Source organism: Sus scrofa, chromosome 17 (assembly GCF_054392235.1).
Source record: "Sus scrofa isolate SSC_HxYL_T2T_F1_AM1 chromosome 17, Sscrofa_HxYL_maternal_Yorkshire_Landrace_v2.0, whole genome shotgun sequence".
In the NCBI taxonomy this organism is placed as follows: domain Eukaryota; kingdom Metazoa; phylum Chordata; class Mammalia; order Artiodactyla; family Suidae; genus Sus; species Sus scrofa.
Window position 1 is genome coordinate 32,460,977 of NC_139399.1, and position 16,555 is coordinate 32,477,531.

Genomic DNA, 16,555 nt, shown 5'->3' on the forward strand with positions numbered 1-16,555 from the left:
GGCCCAGGTGGGGCCACCACCAACTGTCTAGTCTCTCTGCTTGCAGCCTTGTCCCCTCCCATCCACCCTCCACTCTGCTGTCAGAGGGCCTTTTCCTGATACACAGGACACCACGTGGGTCCCTGGCTTTACCCGCCCTCAGCCATTTCTTTCAGGGGAAGCCCAGCTCCCAGCAGTAAACAAAGGCCTTGGGACCCGACCCTGCCTAAGCTGCCATCCCACCTGCTCCCGGCCCATGCCCAGCCAGCCCACCACTCAGCCTCAACGCCACACCTTACTGAGCCTTTGCCAGGCCACTGCTTCACCCCCTGACTAGGGGCCCATCCACTTGTCTCACCCCATCGACTGTGAACTGCTCGGGAGCAAGGACTCATCCATCTGGGCTTATATCCTCAGGCCCAGCCGGCGCCTCTATGGTGCCATAAATTGGCTGGGCGGGGGGGGTGGGGGGGGTGGGTGTTTGTTTTTTATGGCTGCATCTGAGGCATATGGAAGTTTCCGGGCCAGGGGATGAAATGGCCCAGACATCCAGGTTCCCTCATCCTTAGCACCCTACCAAGCTTCTGGCCCTTTCTACACCCATATACCATACCGTACTATGCCACAGCCACAGCAACACCAGATCCAAGCCACGTCTGCAACCTACACCACAGCTCATGGCAATGCTGGATCCTTAACCCATTGAATGAGGCCAGGGATTGAACCTGCATCCTCATGGATGCTAGTCAGGTTCTTTACCCACTGAGCCACAGCAGGTACATTGAATACGATGAGCTAACTGACCGAAGAGTCAAACGGATGCTCCCCCGACATCCAACCCTTGGCCAGGTGCATTCCCTACTTGGTCATTCCCCACGCCAGCCACTAAGCACCCCAAGTTCTGGTTTTCCCACCCAGGCTCTCAAGCAAGCCTGGCCCAGGTCACTCTGACTCACCTACCTGTGAATTTTCAGAAATGCCTACCCCGCCCCCCCAACCCAAACGGGCTCCAGCCCTGCTGGTATCATCTCCCCAGTTGGTCCAGAGGGCCTCAGGGAAGCAAGACCCCAGCGTCCTCTTCACCCCACAACCTGAGCCTCTGGGCACAAGGGCGACCCTCATAATCACTGCTGGATGCCTTGTCCTTCAGCTGAAAACTGTGGACACCAGGCATCGAGCCGTCCCAGCCTCAGGTCAATTTCCTCTGACATTTACAAAACAGGGAGAATAAATCTTGACGTTTTTCTCATATTGTGGAAAATAAATAATTCTAAAATTATTTGAACATTGATTTGATAATAGAGCAAAATGAACTATGTGTCTCCCTGGCCACTTAGGGGAATTGGGTTTCTCAAGTGAAAAGTCAATTATGGTCCACTCATATAAATAAGTAATTTATTGGAAAGGTCTGGAAACTAGCTCACAAGATGCTACGAATGAACTCACTGGAGTAAGTACGCCGGGTTATAGATCAATGGGGGATATAAAATATCCAATCAGAGAAAGAGATGAATTGTGTCAGCCCTCAGATAGGAGAGGAGAAGGCTTATCAGAAAACACAATCATCTGCAAAGGTTAATATTTTGCAAATGATTTAAAAGTAATCAGCCATTCAGACTGATTCCGCTGGTACAGCTAATGGGGTTCAGTCAGTCCATAATAAGACAGCTGGACTGGGGGATGCCAAGATCCCCAAACCGGGCCATCGTCTTGCTCACCCTGAGTCCTGAAGTGAACCAGTCTCTCCAATCTTACCTTGAAAGTTAACCAATATTTAACTTCCTTCAACTTGGTGGCAAGACACTCAAACAGCAAGGAAAAAAAAAATTTTTTTTTTTTTTTATGGCCACACCCACGGCACATCGAAGTTCCCAGACCAGGGATCGAATCAGAGCTGCAGCTGTAGCCTATGCCACAGCCACGGCAACACTGGATCTGAGTCGTACTTGCAACCCATGCCACGGCTGTGGCAACACCGGATCCTTAACTTACTGAGGAAGGCCAGGGACTGAACCTTCATCCTCATGGACACTATGTCAGGTTCTTAATCCTCTGAGCCACAATAGGAACTCCACCAGCAAAATTTTTTAACTCTGTTTTTAAAGAGAAGACATAGGCCTAGCCTTTAAAAACTGAATCAGGGGAGTTACCTTTGTGGCTCAGCAATTAATGAACTCAACTAGTATCCATGAGGATGTGGGTTCAACCCCTGGCCTCACTCAGTGAGTTAAGGATCTGGGTTGATGTGAGCTGTGGTGTAGGTCACAAATGCGGCTCGGATCCCACATTGCTGTGGCAGTGCTATAGGCCACCGGCTGTAGCTCTGATTTGACCCCTTGCCTGGGAACCTCCATATGCTGCAGGTGCAGCCCGAAAAAGCAAGAAAAAAAAAAAAAATGTGAACCAGGAGTTCCTGTTGTGGCTTAGCAGGTTAAGAACCCTACTAGTATCCATGAGGATGCGGGTTCAAAAAAGTAAAGCAGCGGAAACAAAATCCAACTAGGAACCATGAGGTTGCAGGTTCGATCCCTGGCCTCGATCAGTGGGTTAAGGATCCAGCATTGCCGTGAGCTGTAGTGTAGGTCGCAGACGCAGCTCAGATCCCGAGTTGCTGTGGCTCTGGTGTAGGCCAGCGGCTACAGCTCCAATTAGACCCCTAGCCTGGGAACCTCCATATACCACAGGTGTGGCCCTCCAAAGACAAAACAAAAAAGTAAAAATTGTAATCCATTGTACTATATACCTATAATTACATAATACTGTACATCAACTATACTTCAATTTAACAATAAATATTAATTTAATTAAATTTAAAAATGCATGACCCCAGAGGTACCACAATGGAAAGAGGTGCAGAGGACACCCTTAAATGCGAGAAAGAAAGAGCAGCAAAGTGCACAGACGATGATGCAACCTTCAGTTAAATAAGCAGATAATAAGCAAAGAGAATATGCACATACACGCTTCCAGAGGCACAGAACACCCCTCAGCATTTCTGAAATAAGTGGGAAATGCCCTCAGTGGCAGCTGGTCACCTCTGGCAAGTAGGTTGGAGCAGGACCTCAGGGGGGAGAAAATGAACTTTAAGACATATCACTGCAGGAAATTATTTCATTACAGTAAGTTTAGTGAATTAAGAGTTCCCGTGTGGCTCAGCAGTAATTAACCCAACTAGCATCCATGAGGATGTGGGTTCAATCCCCGGCCTCACTCAGTGGGTAAGGATCCAGCATTGCCATGAGCTGTGGTGTAGGTCACAGATGCAGCTCAGATCCTGTGTTGCTGTGGCTGTGGTGTGGGCCGGTGGCTACAGCTCTGATTGGACCCCTAGCCAGGGAACCTCCATATGCTGCAGGTAAGGCCCTAAAAAAAAAAAAACAAAAAAAAACAAAAAAAAAAAAAACCAGTAAGTTTAGTAAATTAAAGGGCCAAAAGCCCCTGATTCTAAGCATTGGCCTGCTCCTCAGTGCCCAGGGGTGAATCCAGGTTCCTCCAGGGCATGGAAATGAAGGGGCTCCCTGCTCTCCCCTCCTCACTGTATGGCCCACAGAAGGCAGCTCACCTTGGGCTTGGCTCCCCCACCTCATCCTCCTGCATCACGTGCTGCCCCTCCTCACCCCACCAGGCAAAAAGGCACCAGACATTCAAAACCAGCCCAGGTCCCCCCTCTTTCAGGAAGCAGTCCTGCTCCCTAAAATGTTCAGGAACAGCTCAGTCCATGCGCTTCACCCAGCAGCATCTCTTTCTCCCTTATTAGAGCTCCAGATGAAATAGAGGAAAATCCAGCCAAATCTGAATCTCAGATAAACAGTTTTTCAGTAAAGCTGTATCCCAAATATTGCCTGAGACCGCTTGCGAACCTGACACCACTGTGGCCGGGGGCGCACCCAGCAGGCTCCTCCAGGTCCACCATACGTCCGTCCTCCCTCCCCCAACACAGGGGGCAAGCGAGCCAGGCCTTCACTGATGCTCAAGCCTCTGCACCCAGCGGAGGAGCAGGGGCTCCATCAGGACGTATCATCTTGCCCTTGCCAAAGCGTGAACACAACCTCAGGGCGGGCCACTCTCTTGCAACCCTCGCACCCTGGACAACTCCTGAACCTTTCTGGACGGTTTGAGCACTCAAAGATCTTGCTGATTTCTCTGAGCCGCGCTACCCATAAAATCATAAAGCCTTCAGCTTATGTTTTGGGAAAAACCCAGGGAGACAAGATACTGAAATTCCGGAGTGAGTTTTTCAGGCCGTCACCCTGCCTGCATTTCAGAATCGGCCTCAGCATGCAAGGGTCAGCTAGAGGTCAGCAGCACCATGACCTGCATTCTGATGCCCAGCACCAGCCAGGGAGGCATCTGCACAGCCTCCTCCGCTCCCCAGCCAAGGGCAGTGGTGCCGTCACGTCTCAGACACTGGGAGCGTCTGGGGCCATGCGGAATCCTCGATGACCCTGCCACTGTGGGACAGACAGGCTATCAAGCTGCGCCTTGTGTTGTCTTCCCTGACCTAGAGAGGGTGTGATAACCCTAGAAGATTAGCAAAGTGCCAAGTGCTCTGGGCTGGGTTCCCGAGAAGAGGACGATCTGAGGGAGTCTGGCTGGCACACGATGGGGTCAGTCCTGGAGGGGGAGGAAAGGACAGCAGGACAGACCAGAAGGAGCAGTGGGACGGTAATGCAGGCCCCAGGGCTCTTCTGGAGCCACAGGGGCCCTCTGACACCCCCCACACTGCACAGTCAGGGACCAGAACCATGCGCTGCCAGGGAAAGGGCCCCAACCTTGGGCTCCTGAGGGGCTGACACTAAAGACCATGTGCACAGAGCTCCAGCAGCAAAGGAGGCTCTGGGCATCAAGCACAGGGTCCACACCCTCAAGTCCCCTCAAATCAAGGCTGTAGATGGTGCCCCAACTTCCCAGCACAGGGCGAGGGAGGAGCTGGGGCTACCGGGCCAGAGAGAAGGCAGATACTTGCTTTCAGTTTACCATTGAAAGAAGGACAGCCTAACAACCAGAAGCGTCTCAATACAGAATGAGCTGTCCTGAGATGTGCAGACTCATCAGCAAGGAGGCTTAGCCCAAGGCCAGCAGATCCTAATCCAGAACACTGGGGGGCAGGGGGGTGGGGGATTTCTGTATTCATTCAGTCCACAAACGTTTAATAAGACCTTCAAATGCCCAAAAGCCCTCTCTATGCAGGGATAAATGGTAAATAAAGGGAAAGAGTTCTGTCGGGAGTCTTCCTTCCTTTTAGTGAGGCTCAATAAAACACAAACAATAACATTTTAGATTCTGGTAAGTGCTGGAAAGAAATAGCAAGGTATTAGAGGCTAGGACTGAGGGCGGCGGGGGAGGGGGGGAGGCAAGCAGTCCAAGAAGACCCCTCTAAGGGGTGGTGCATGAACAAAGGGCTGACGAGAGCGAGGCAAAGCGCTGGGAAGGGCATTCCAGATAAAAGGAACAGCAGGTGCAGAGACCCTGCAGCAGGAACCAGCTGGTGGGGCCAGGGAGACGAGGCAAGAAGGCCAGCATGACAACAGGAGAGAGGGTGGTGAAGCAAGATGAGGTCGGAAAGGGGGACAGAGCCACATTACACCAGGTCTCATAGGCCCTGGTTAAACAGCCGAGACTTCGGAACTCAGACATGAGAGGAAGCCAAGACACAGGAAGGTCATATGCAGAGGGGGTAGCAAAATGCTTTGATGTTTTTAATATGTTTTTAGGGCCACACCCACAGCATATGGAAGTTCCCAGGCTAGGGGTCCTATCAGGACTGTAGCCACCAGCCTACACCACAGCCATGGCAACGTGGTATGTGTCTGCGACCTACACCACATCTCCCAGCAACATTGGATCCTTAACCCACTGAATGAGGCCAGGGATCAAACCTGTGTCTTTATGGATGCTAGTCGGGTTCATTAACCACTGAGCCACTACAGGAACTCCTGCTTTGATGGTTTTAAATGATCTCTATTGACTCTAGAGCAGGGAGGGGAGGACAAGGAGACCAGCGAGGAGGTCAACACAGGAGATGCCAGGCCAGGCGTCTGAGAGCAGACATGTCCAAAAGGCAATGGGGATGGATCTGGGTTCCCAAGCCCTGCTGGGCAACAGCATCTTCTAAGAGCCCAACACAGGCCTCTAATAAAGGATCTCCAGTGAGGACCAGGCACCTGCACAGTTAACCTCCCAGCACATACCGATGAGCAGGACGGTGAGGCAGCCCCTGCCCCATGACTCCCTCCTCATCTCCAAGAAGCCAGGATTCTACAGGCTGTGGAAGCTCAACTGCCCTTCAGCTCCTTCTGAGACAGTGCTTTCCTCAGGGGTTCCCACCCCTTCCTCTGAATCCCCAATTCCAGAACAAAAGTCCAGAGCAGGGCTCTCTACCTTCCGGGTTATAGCTGCTGGCTTCCAGCTGAAGCTTCTCTTCTGAAGTCTTTTTTTTTTTTTTTTTCTTTTTACAGCCACACCTGTGGCACATGGAAGTTCCCAGGCTAGGGGTCGACCAGGCTAGGGGTCGAATTAGAGCTGCAGCTGGAACCTACACCACAGTCAAAGCAACACCGAATCTGAGCCTCATCTGCAACCTATGCCACAACTTGCGGCAACTCCAGATCTTTAACCCACTGAGCCAGGCCAGGAATCAAACTCGCATCCTCATAGAGTCAACATCGGGTCCTTAACCCACTGGGCCACAACAGAAACTCCCTCTTCTAGAGTCTAGAACACCAAAGTGTTGAGAAACACTGGTATGTGGAGAAAAAGAGCAAGTAGCAGAAAAGCAAGAAAACTCTGGTCTTATTTGCAATAAAAAAAAGAAAGAAAGGAAGGGAAGGAAAATATATATGTATGTATACTGACTAACTATTTCCAATTCCCCTCAAGAAGGCACCTATCTAAGCTCTATTCTAGAAGCACAAGAGCAAGGTTAATTGATTACAGAAAATGGGTGCCTTACTCTAGGCATTAGGCTTCATTCTGTCATGGAACCCTGGCCCCAGTTGAGAAAAACTGGCAGAAAGCTCAAGAATTTCATACCCTACAAAACTGAAGGACTAAATTTTGCTTGAGAATGAAGATGACAATGACACTTTCACAGAGAGTTTGGGACACTCACCAGGGAGAGCACCTGGGGCCAAGATGCTGCAGGCTTGAGAAATGAGGCCCCGGAAGTGGAGCTGGCAAGGAGAGGAGGGCTCAGAAGAGAGGGCGAGGGGCCAAGCCCACCATCTGGTCCCACCCAGAGATAAACTGACCTCTGGAGGTTAGAGGACTGGCGTGAAGCTGCTCCCTTGGAGTCAGGATGGGAAAAGGTTAGAGGAATTAAGCCACAGAGCTCTGCTGGGGGCAAGCTAGCACCCCTGACTTGATTTCAGCCACAGCCTCCTGAAGGCAGGAGTTCTTTAAGCCGGGGCCCCATGTGATCTCAGCGGGCAGGTCAGCACATGTAAAGGATCCACATAAAGATTAGTTTAAACAGGGTGCAAGTCACCGACTGTATCAGGCCTATGCAGCCCCACCGCCTGCCCACACCTACTCTCCCAAGCTCCCCCCACGTTCCAAACTATGGACTCACAAAGCCCCTCACGCTGGTCCCTCTGCATAGAAGGTACTTTTCTCCTCCAGGGCACTTAATGCTTCAAAACACTTAAAGACGTCTCCTCCTCCAGGCTTTCCCAGAACACCCCCTGGCCAATACTTCTGTGTGATAACTGACAACACATCACACCTGCAGAGTAACAGCTTGCAACACACCACAGCAGTTTCCACTTTCCACCCAGGTGCTACTGGGCAACACTATTTTGTCTTCCCCACCAGTCTAGAGGCTTTCTGAAGGCAGGGATGATCCCCTACTTTTTGTCTTTTTGTCATTTTAGGGCAGCACCTGTGGCATATGGAAGTTCCCAGGCTAGGGGTCCAACGGGAGCTACAGCTGCTGGCTTACACCACAGCTCTCAGCAACAACAGATCCTTAACCTGCTGAGCAAGGCCAGGGATCGAACCCGAGTCCTCATGGATACTAGTCGGGTTTGTTAACTGCTAAGCCATAACAGGAACTCCAGATCCCCTACTTTTTATATATCCCACGGTACCTGCACTGTTTTTATATACAGCAAGCACTCATATGTATGAATCAATGAATGGATAAATAAGCAAATGAAAGAATGAATGAAACAGCTGAACTGAAAACAAGGTACTTAAACTCAAGCACTCAAGTGAAGTAAACGCTTCCAAGTTTATTGCACGTTTTCTCCCCTATAAACACCAGTTAACTTAGCAGATGTTAACTCCAAAGGCAAACCCATAGCTGTGACTGACGCCAAGACTAAGGCTGAGGGACCTGTTCTCTCTTTGGAGTTATGGGAAAGAGAAACACAAGGATGTGCATCTGGCCAACCTTCCTCCAGGAACTTCTCCAAAAGAGATAAGCATCATATTCATAAACAAAAAGTGGAACTTTAAAAGAGGCAGTGTAATATAATATCCAAAAGACAACAATATCTACTAAGGAGTTCCCGTTGTGGCCCTGCGGGAACAAGCCCTACGAGTATTCATAAGGATTTGGGTTCAATCCCTGGCCTCGAGGAGTGAGTTAAGGATCCAGCGTTGCTGTGAGCTGTGGATTAAGTTACAGACGATGCTCAGATCCCACGTGGCTGTGGCTGTGGTGTAGGCCGGCAGCTGTAGCTCCGATTCGACCCCTAGCCTGGGAACCTCCACATGTGTTACTACTTGTTTTGTCTTCCCATATGCAGACATTAAATCAACTATGGAAAGCGCGGAAATATCCTAGTTGAGGGCGGCTGCGCTAAAAGAAATGAGTTTCCTCTGCTCTTTGCCCACATAACACTACCACGCTCCTTCCAGATTTATCTCTACTGTAGAAAAATGTTCTCAGTGGCAGCTTTTGAAAAAAAAAAAAATACAATTGCTGGCCTGTAAAAAGAAGATTGATTCCTTTTACAACATTGGCGGCTAAATATACTAGAGATAGAAAGGTATGCTGAGAAATACCAAATTGCAGGCGTTTTTCTTCAAAAGACTTCACCTGGAGTCAGAGTGGAATAAAACGCAATCTTGGGCTCCAGCAGCATGTCCATCAATCACAGCGTCTGATGCGCCCAGCAGAGTGACCAAATAATTATGGGAGGTGGGGGGAGCACAGGGCTTCAAGCAGTTAGGTTCAAATCCTAACTCTCGGTAGCTCTGTGACTTTGGCACTTGAACTTTGCTAAGCCCTGGTTTCCTCACCTGTAAAATGGCAGAATAAAACCTTCACATGCTAGAAAGCACTGATTGTGCAGCAATGCTGTGGGTGCTCAGCTACCCTTGTGTGTAACTTTTTGCTGGAAGATGTAACAAAGGAAAGCAGGCAGCACCAAGCCAGGCACCAGCAGAGAGCCAGTGTGCTCTTTCGCTTCCACCACAAACCCAAGACCCATCCATTCACTCAACAAACATTCAAGGTGCCTCTTCTGTCCTCTGAACTTACATTCTGGAGAAATGATTCACTTTAAGAAAACCTTCCCAACCCTTTCCCAAAACAGATAGAAATGAAGGGAATCCAGCAAATATATTTTACCAAATTTTCTAGCCGGATCTCACAAAAAGGAGGAACCACCATATATAGCTTGATCTTCATAAATTTTGTTTATAAAATGCTTATCTTCATCAACACAATCCAGAGGCCACGGTTCATTTTTTAAAAAAACTTTTAGGAGTTCCTGTCATGGCTCAGCAGAAACAAAGATGACTAGCATCCATGAAGACGCAGGTTTGATCCCTGGCCTCACAAAGTGGGTTGAAGATCCGGCATTGCCGTGAGCTGTGGTATAGGTGGCAGACTGGGCTCAGATCTGGCATTGCTGTGGCTGTGGCATAGGCTAGCAGCTGTAGCTCTGATTTGACCCCTAGCCTGGGCACCTCCATATACCGCAGGTACGGCCCCCCAAGAAAATAAAATCAAAATTATTTTAAATAAATCAAAAAATAAAAAAGAATATCAGGAACACCAAAATTCTTTCACTTAATGTTTAAATGCCTGTGAGTTGTTTGGTTATTCTGACTTAATATACTGACTGTCCAATCTGAAGACAGGGGAGCACGCTGTGCCCAGCCGCCCCCTCTCCCCCTCCCTCCCCTGGGCAAGTGCAATGCTCATTTATATTTTAAATTAATGAGAGAGAGCAACAGCGCCAGAAGCAGGAGTAGGTCAATGGACAAACACAGACATCTCCCCTTGGGAAGGCTTTCTGGGGACCCAGAGATGCATAATCACAGCTCTTGCCCTTCAAGGCCCTTGATCACCCCACACAGGTGAGAGCAAACAGGCTGTAAAAGCAAAACCAGCTTGGAAGTTGGGCGAGTGGGTCACCCAGCCCTGGGCAAGGGAAGCCAGGCCCAGGAGAGACCAGGCTTCGGCTGGCTAGTAAGTGAAACAAAGTTGTTCCAGAAAGGATGCCCCATCACTGCCTAATGCAGCAGCGGCATTTTTTTATACTGGGAGAGAGGGGCGAGGTCCACCAGCAGTTCCTGTCCAGGACATTCTCTGAACAGCAAGCTGGGCCACACTGTAGGCCTGGGCTCTTGCCCCCATTTCCAGACCACGAAGGTCAGACAGGCAAAGACCACCCTTCATCTGTGTTCCCCAAAGCAGTAAAGAACCAAAACAGGAGAAAGGAGCCACAATCCACACTTGGGCGGGCTTTCACTTGGCCATTGCGCTGGAAATGTCAGGATGCAGACGGAAGGTGAGCAGGCCGAACTCAGCCAGAGAGCGTGGTCCCCGAGCGCATGCAACTCAGCCACCTCCCAGTAAGGCCTCCCACCCCAGAAGCTCCAGGGGGCTTTAAAGACACCGCCACCCAGCTGCATCCCATACTCCATACATCCCACTCTTGGGGGTGGGGGAGGAGCCCCAGCTGAGAGGGAGGCCAGGGTCCCCAGCTCCTGGGTTTCTCCAATTCCCGCTGCTGAATGTCTCAGAGGGACACACCGGGGCGCACCCATAACCAGATGTCACTGCCAAAGCCCCGAAAGCAAAACAGACCAGGCTTTGGCCCTCCAAGAAACCAGATGAGAGAGAGACACAAACCAAGTCGGCCACCAATGCCCTGGGGAAAGGAGAAAACACACCCCCCCCAACCCTGCCCCTGCAGGAAGGCAGCTTGCCTGGGGCTACAGCCAAGGTAGGGGTCTGGAGGGCCAGGTTGAGGCTCTGGATCTGTGACCCAGTGACACTCTGATGGCCACTCAGCCTGTCCACCGTCCCCAAGACCTGTCTCGGAGGGGATGCGAGGTTCAGAGCACAGACCCAATGCCCACAGCAGGTGATCAAGCCACAAAGGCACCGTCCTTACTAGGCACCACCAGCAGAGCCTGAGGGAGCTCCCTTTAGCGCTGTTTCTCCCAGGAGGCCCCTTCCACCTCCCCTCTTTCCTGATCCTGGGGCAATCAGGGAAGGACCAGCATCTCTAGTCATGCAGTGAAACTCAAGGCTGTTTGTGGCACAAGAGTGGGACCAGTGAAGGGCACCCAAGGATGACGCCTCCCCAGTTATGGGCAACACTGACACTGCAGGAAGGGGGACTGTCTCAAGTAAACAATGAATTCTAAACAAAGAAAGGAGGAAGTTTTTGTTTGTTTGTTTTCTTTTTAGGGCCTCACCTGTGGCATACAGAAGTTCTCGGCTAGGGGTAGAAATGGAGCTTCAGCTGCTAGGCTATGCCACAGCCACAGCCACAGCCATGCCGGATCCTTAACCCTCTGAGCAAGGCCAGGGATCGAACCCAAATCCTCATGGATACTAGTCAGCCTCACTACTGCTGAGCCACAACTCCCAAGGAGGCAGATTTTTAAATCTCCACTCTAAATAGGAAGTTTTACACTGGCATCAGAGAATAAGGGCTGGTCACTCTGTTCTGAAACCCCTTTGAGGATAAGAATAAATTAGGAGTTTGAGATTAGCAGATAACACATTACCACACATAAAATAGATAAACAACAAGAACCTAGTGTATGGCACAGGGAACTCAATATTCCCTATCATGGGAAAGAATCTGAAAAAGCATATATATCTGAATCATTTTGCTGTGTACCTGAAACTAACACAACACAGTGTGTCAATTATACTTTGATACAAAAAAATTCTTTCTCTCCCTTTTTTTTTTTTTTTTTTTGGCTCTTCAGGGCCTCATCTTTAGCATATGGAAGTTCCTGGGCTAGAGATCAATAGAAGCTGCAGCTGCCAGCCGACACCATACTTCACCGCAACACCGGATCCTTAACCCACTGAGCGTGGCCATGGATCAAACCCACGTCCTCATGGGTACTAGCTGGGTTCTTAACCAGAGCCACAACGGAAACTCCCCCAACAATTTCTTAATTTATAAAAATTAAAGAAAACACCTTTAATTAGTTGTATTTTAAAAATCAAGAGATTCTAAATACAAATCTGGCTTTCAGACTTCTCTGGAAGCATGGGAAGTCACAGCACCCTGAGCTTGCACCTATAGGACAGCAGGGCCAACTCCCCACAGGGTCCCACCAGTCTGCCCCCAGAAGCTGCTCCCTGCCTGGCTCCCTAGAGGCTTCACAGAAGGGACCGTGCCTCTAACAGCAAAATCCCTTATTTTAATGACAAGCTGGCAGCCAATTCCAAGGATCTGATTATGGCTTCTCAAACTTCATGTACTTTCTGCTGGATTTCATTATCTCTGCCCACCCACGGTGCCTCCACACAGGACAGAGAGCCATGAAGAAGCTGGCAGAGGCAACGAAACTAATCAAGCTGACTTTTAACAAAATAAAATATGATTTCACCCAGCCAGGAGCAAATAACCTTTGATTTGCTCAGGTACTGAGGATTTACTAAAGAAACCACAGCGAGGGGCTTTCTCTCTCATTTCCTTCTGTCTCTGCAGCATCTTTCAGTGTGGGCTGCACCCACCCCAATTCTCATTCCTTCTCGCTCCTTGACCATATCTTCACCCTGGATGTCCTCAAGCTATGCGCCTTTTGAAGAAGTGGCCCTTCCCCCGCAGCTGGAATGCAGGTGTAGCTCACAGGTTCTTAATTCAAGGATTCATCTCAGATTCCTTGAAATTGAAAACACTCCCACAAGGTCTCGGCAGAAATAAAAGACATCACCTCGTCATCAAGCCAGAAGGACCTGGAGTAAGAAGGCCCTCTGATGCCACCATGCTTTTTGCAATAAAACAGAGACAGAGAGCAAAACAGGTCTGGCCTCATTTCTATGGCTCAGTTGAGCCAAGAGGCCACGCTCAATAAAGCAGCCCCTCTGAGGACAGTCAGGTGAGGTCTCAAGTTGCACCTGGCTAAGGCCTGCACCTCTAGTTTGTACGTCATTTCAAAGGCGGAGGGGAGGAGGGGGCTGGAGCCAGCAAGTCCTGTAATTGCACTCACTGTCTCAGCCCAGAGGCCTCCTCTTGTGATAACAAGATGGCATCAAAGGAGCAGTTCCACATCTGGTTCACTCACGTCCTCACTCTCCAGTGGCGCCTTTCTGTCCTCCGATGATTGATCAGGTTTTTTTGTTTAGGGCCACATATGGAAGTTCCCAGGCAAGGGCCTAACTGGAGTTGCAACTACTGGCCTACACCACAGCCACAGCAATGCCAGATCTTTAACCCACTAAGCAAGGTCAGGGATTGAACCCAAATCCTCATGGACATTAGTTGGGTTCATTACCGCTGAGCCAAACAGGAACTCCTAAGTAGGCTTTTTAATTCGGCCTCCACTCTGCTGCACTGACGGCCACCTCAGAGCCCCTCATATTTCAGGGCTCTGCTGCTTGCATTTTCAAAGCCTGACAAACCAGAGGTCCTGTCACGGTAACAAACCTGACTAGTATCCACGAGGACGTGGGTTCGATCCCTGGCCTCACTCAGTGGGTTAAAGAAGCCAGCATTGCCGTGAGTTGTGGTCTAGGTCATAGACTTGGCTGAGAACTGGAGTTCCTGTGGCTGTGGCATAGGCAGGTAGCTGCAGCTCCAATATGACCCCTGGCCTGGAAACTTCCATACTGTCTAGGCCTGATAAACCCAGTTCAGCATTTGACATACAAAGCTCTCTGACAGGAGAGCAGAAAAACCCAGCCCTCAGCTTCTGAGTTACACAGGGAAAAGACTTGCGAACAGCTGTGCGTGCCTCTGAGGTTAAACAGATGGGTAAAATCACATCAGACTGAAGCCATGCAGAGAACGCAAACCACCGGTATCCTTCTAGCAACTTCGACATCAACACGCAGCTCCCTCTGACCTCTGGGCCTCCATGTGCTGCTCCCTCCACCTGCTGCCCCAGCCCTGAAGGCCCACAGACATCCACTGCAGGCCCAGCTGAGCCACTTCTCCCTCCAAGGCCCTTCCCCCTGGAGGTCCACCACAGGTTACTTGCACCACAGCACCTGGTCCCACCAGGCAGAGCCTGTGCCTGGCTAGTGCCCTACTAGATCCCCAACATAGTTTGGGGGACTCTGCAAGGTCCAAACTATTTGCATAGTATCACCAGGACGTTTTTTACCTTTTCACTCTCACTCAAAACAGCAGGGCGAAGTTTTCCAGAGGCTACAAAATGTGTGCTGATGCGTCATTCTGATAACTAAGGGGTCACGCGTGTGTGCACGCCTGTGCTCTAAAAATGTCTATTTTGGAGTTCCCACTGTGACACAATGGGATCAGCACTGTCTTGGAAGAACTATGACTCAGGTTCAATACCTGGCCTAGCACCAGTTAAGGATCCAGCATCGTGACTGTGGCTCAGATCTGATCCCTAGCCGGGAAACTCCCGATGCCATAAGGCTGGCAAAAATGAAAAAACAAACAAAAACATCTGCTTTAATTTCTAATGCGGTAAAGATATTGACATAATACACAAAAACAAAGGCTCTTCAGGGTCTTCCATAATTTTAAGGGAAGCCCCAAACATGGAGAGATGCTGGTCTAGCATAAGGCCTGCCATACACCCAGCAACGTTTACTTTGTGAATGATCGATCCACCCATCAATCAATCGATGATGAAGAGATGGATCCTCTTTCTATCACTAATGAAGTCTAGTGTGAAGTCTCATACAGACAAAAAGTAGAAAGAAGTACCCAGAGGTCAGTTCATGCTCCCTCAGTTAAGAGGGGAAAGAACCAGATTTGGGGAACATCACCTGAGAAAGAGCTAGGACCATGACGGGCCCTGTGGGTGATTCCCTGACAGCCCCCGCCCCCCGCCACTGCCACCCCCATCCCCAACTAGATCGTAAGCTCCAGAAGAGCCAGAATGTGTTGACTTTGCTGAATCCCAAGTGACGAGCACAGAGCCTGGGACAGCAGGAGCTTAAGGAATGCAGGTGGTAGGTTTAGTTGATGGGTGGATGAGTGATGGGATTTGGGATATTGTGAACTGAGACTCATATAGATTCCATAAGATTGTTAGAAAAATTCGTTTTTCATACATTTTAGGACAGGAAAGTCTATCAAGTTAATTGCTGTTGCTAATCATGTGTGCTGGCTTTAGTTGGAATAAATAAACTAGCTGCTACCAAAACTGCCAGGTGTTACTATAAGATCATATGAAAGGCTGCACCAGCAACATAGGAAAGTTCCCGGGGCAGGAATTGAATCCAAGCCGCAGCCTCAGCAACAACGAATCCTTTAACCTACTGCACCGGGTAAGGGATGAAACCCACATCTCCGCAGTGACCTAAGCCACTGCGGTCAAATTCTTAAACCCCTGCTCCACGGCGAATTCCTGAGATCACATTTTCTTGTTGAGTTCTTTGAAAATGCTGTATCTATTCATCTGAAAATTGTCAGCCACCCAGAATTCCCTACATGAAATCTCCATGGTCATGTTCCATGTCTTTATCAAGGTCTTCTTAAAGGCTATTCAGCTATTATTCTCAAGACTTACTCTTTTACCTATTGCCTCCTGTCCTGGGCTGAAATTTTTGGTAGGCTTCTGATTAGACCGGCAGGTGGTTGGTTGGGTAGGTGGACAGATGGATGGATGGATGGATGGCAGGTGGCTGGCTGGCTGGTGGCACAGCAGGTAAGTGGGAAAGTGGATCTACTCTAGCTGCAATGCACTAGCCTCTGCCCCTCTAAGTTCAATCATACCTGGCCTCCAAATCTGTCCGGCAGCTGTGAGTCTCACTGGCTGGCTTTCTAACACACAAATCTCATCTGTTATACCCATTTGGAAAAATGGTTCCTATTACCTACAGAACCAGCTTTAAGTTCAATCATTCTATAACTATTTTATAACAGTTTCTTTATAAAGAAAGAAACTATTTAATAAAGTCGAGAGAGCACAACCCCCATAATCTGGACCTCCCACCTCTCCACCCCAGCACTTACCAGCCATATGAAGTTCCAGCCTCAGCACAATACTCTGCAGCTTCCCATCACACTCTACCGTGTAGGGCCTCTGTACACTTTCTGCTTAATATGTCATTGCCCCTCTTGTCTGCTTAGCTGTCATCCCACAGAGCCCTGCCCTCAGCCCTGAAATTCTTGGGGTGCTCCTCCAGCCCTGAGAAGGAATGCCACCCAACACCTGTGCACCCTGACAC

At 49.6% G+C, this 16,555-nt stretch overlaps 1 protein-coding gene across 36 annotated transcripts in view; it reads right to left on the reverse strand.

Moving 5' to 3' along the window:
- KIF16B (kinesin family member 16B) overlaps positions 1–16,555 on the reverse strand; it is a 308,817-nt gene that overhangs the window by 272,517 nt on the left and 19,745 nt on the right. For 7 of the 36 annotated variants that reach the window (XM_085004504.1, XM_085004501.1, XM_085004497.1 and 4 more), the window contains exon 1: positions 7,091–7,351. The exons of 24 other annotated variants lie outside the window; for them this stretch is intronic. The gene's annotated coding sequence lies outside the window, so the exon portion shown is untranslated. Of the gene's footprint in view, positions 1–7,090; positions 7,352–16,555 lie in introns of those variants that run through there. 5 more of the 36 variants (XM_085004500.1, XM_085004485.1, XM_085004480.1 and 2 more) reach the window with 1 other exon arrangement.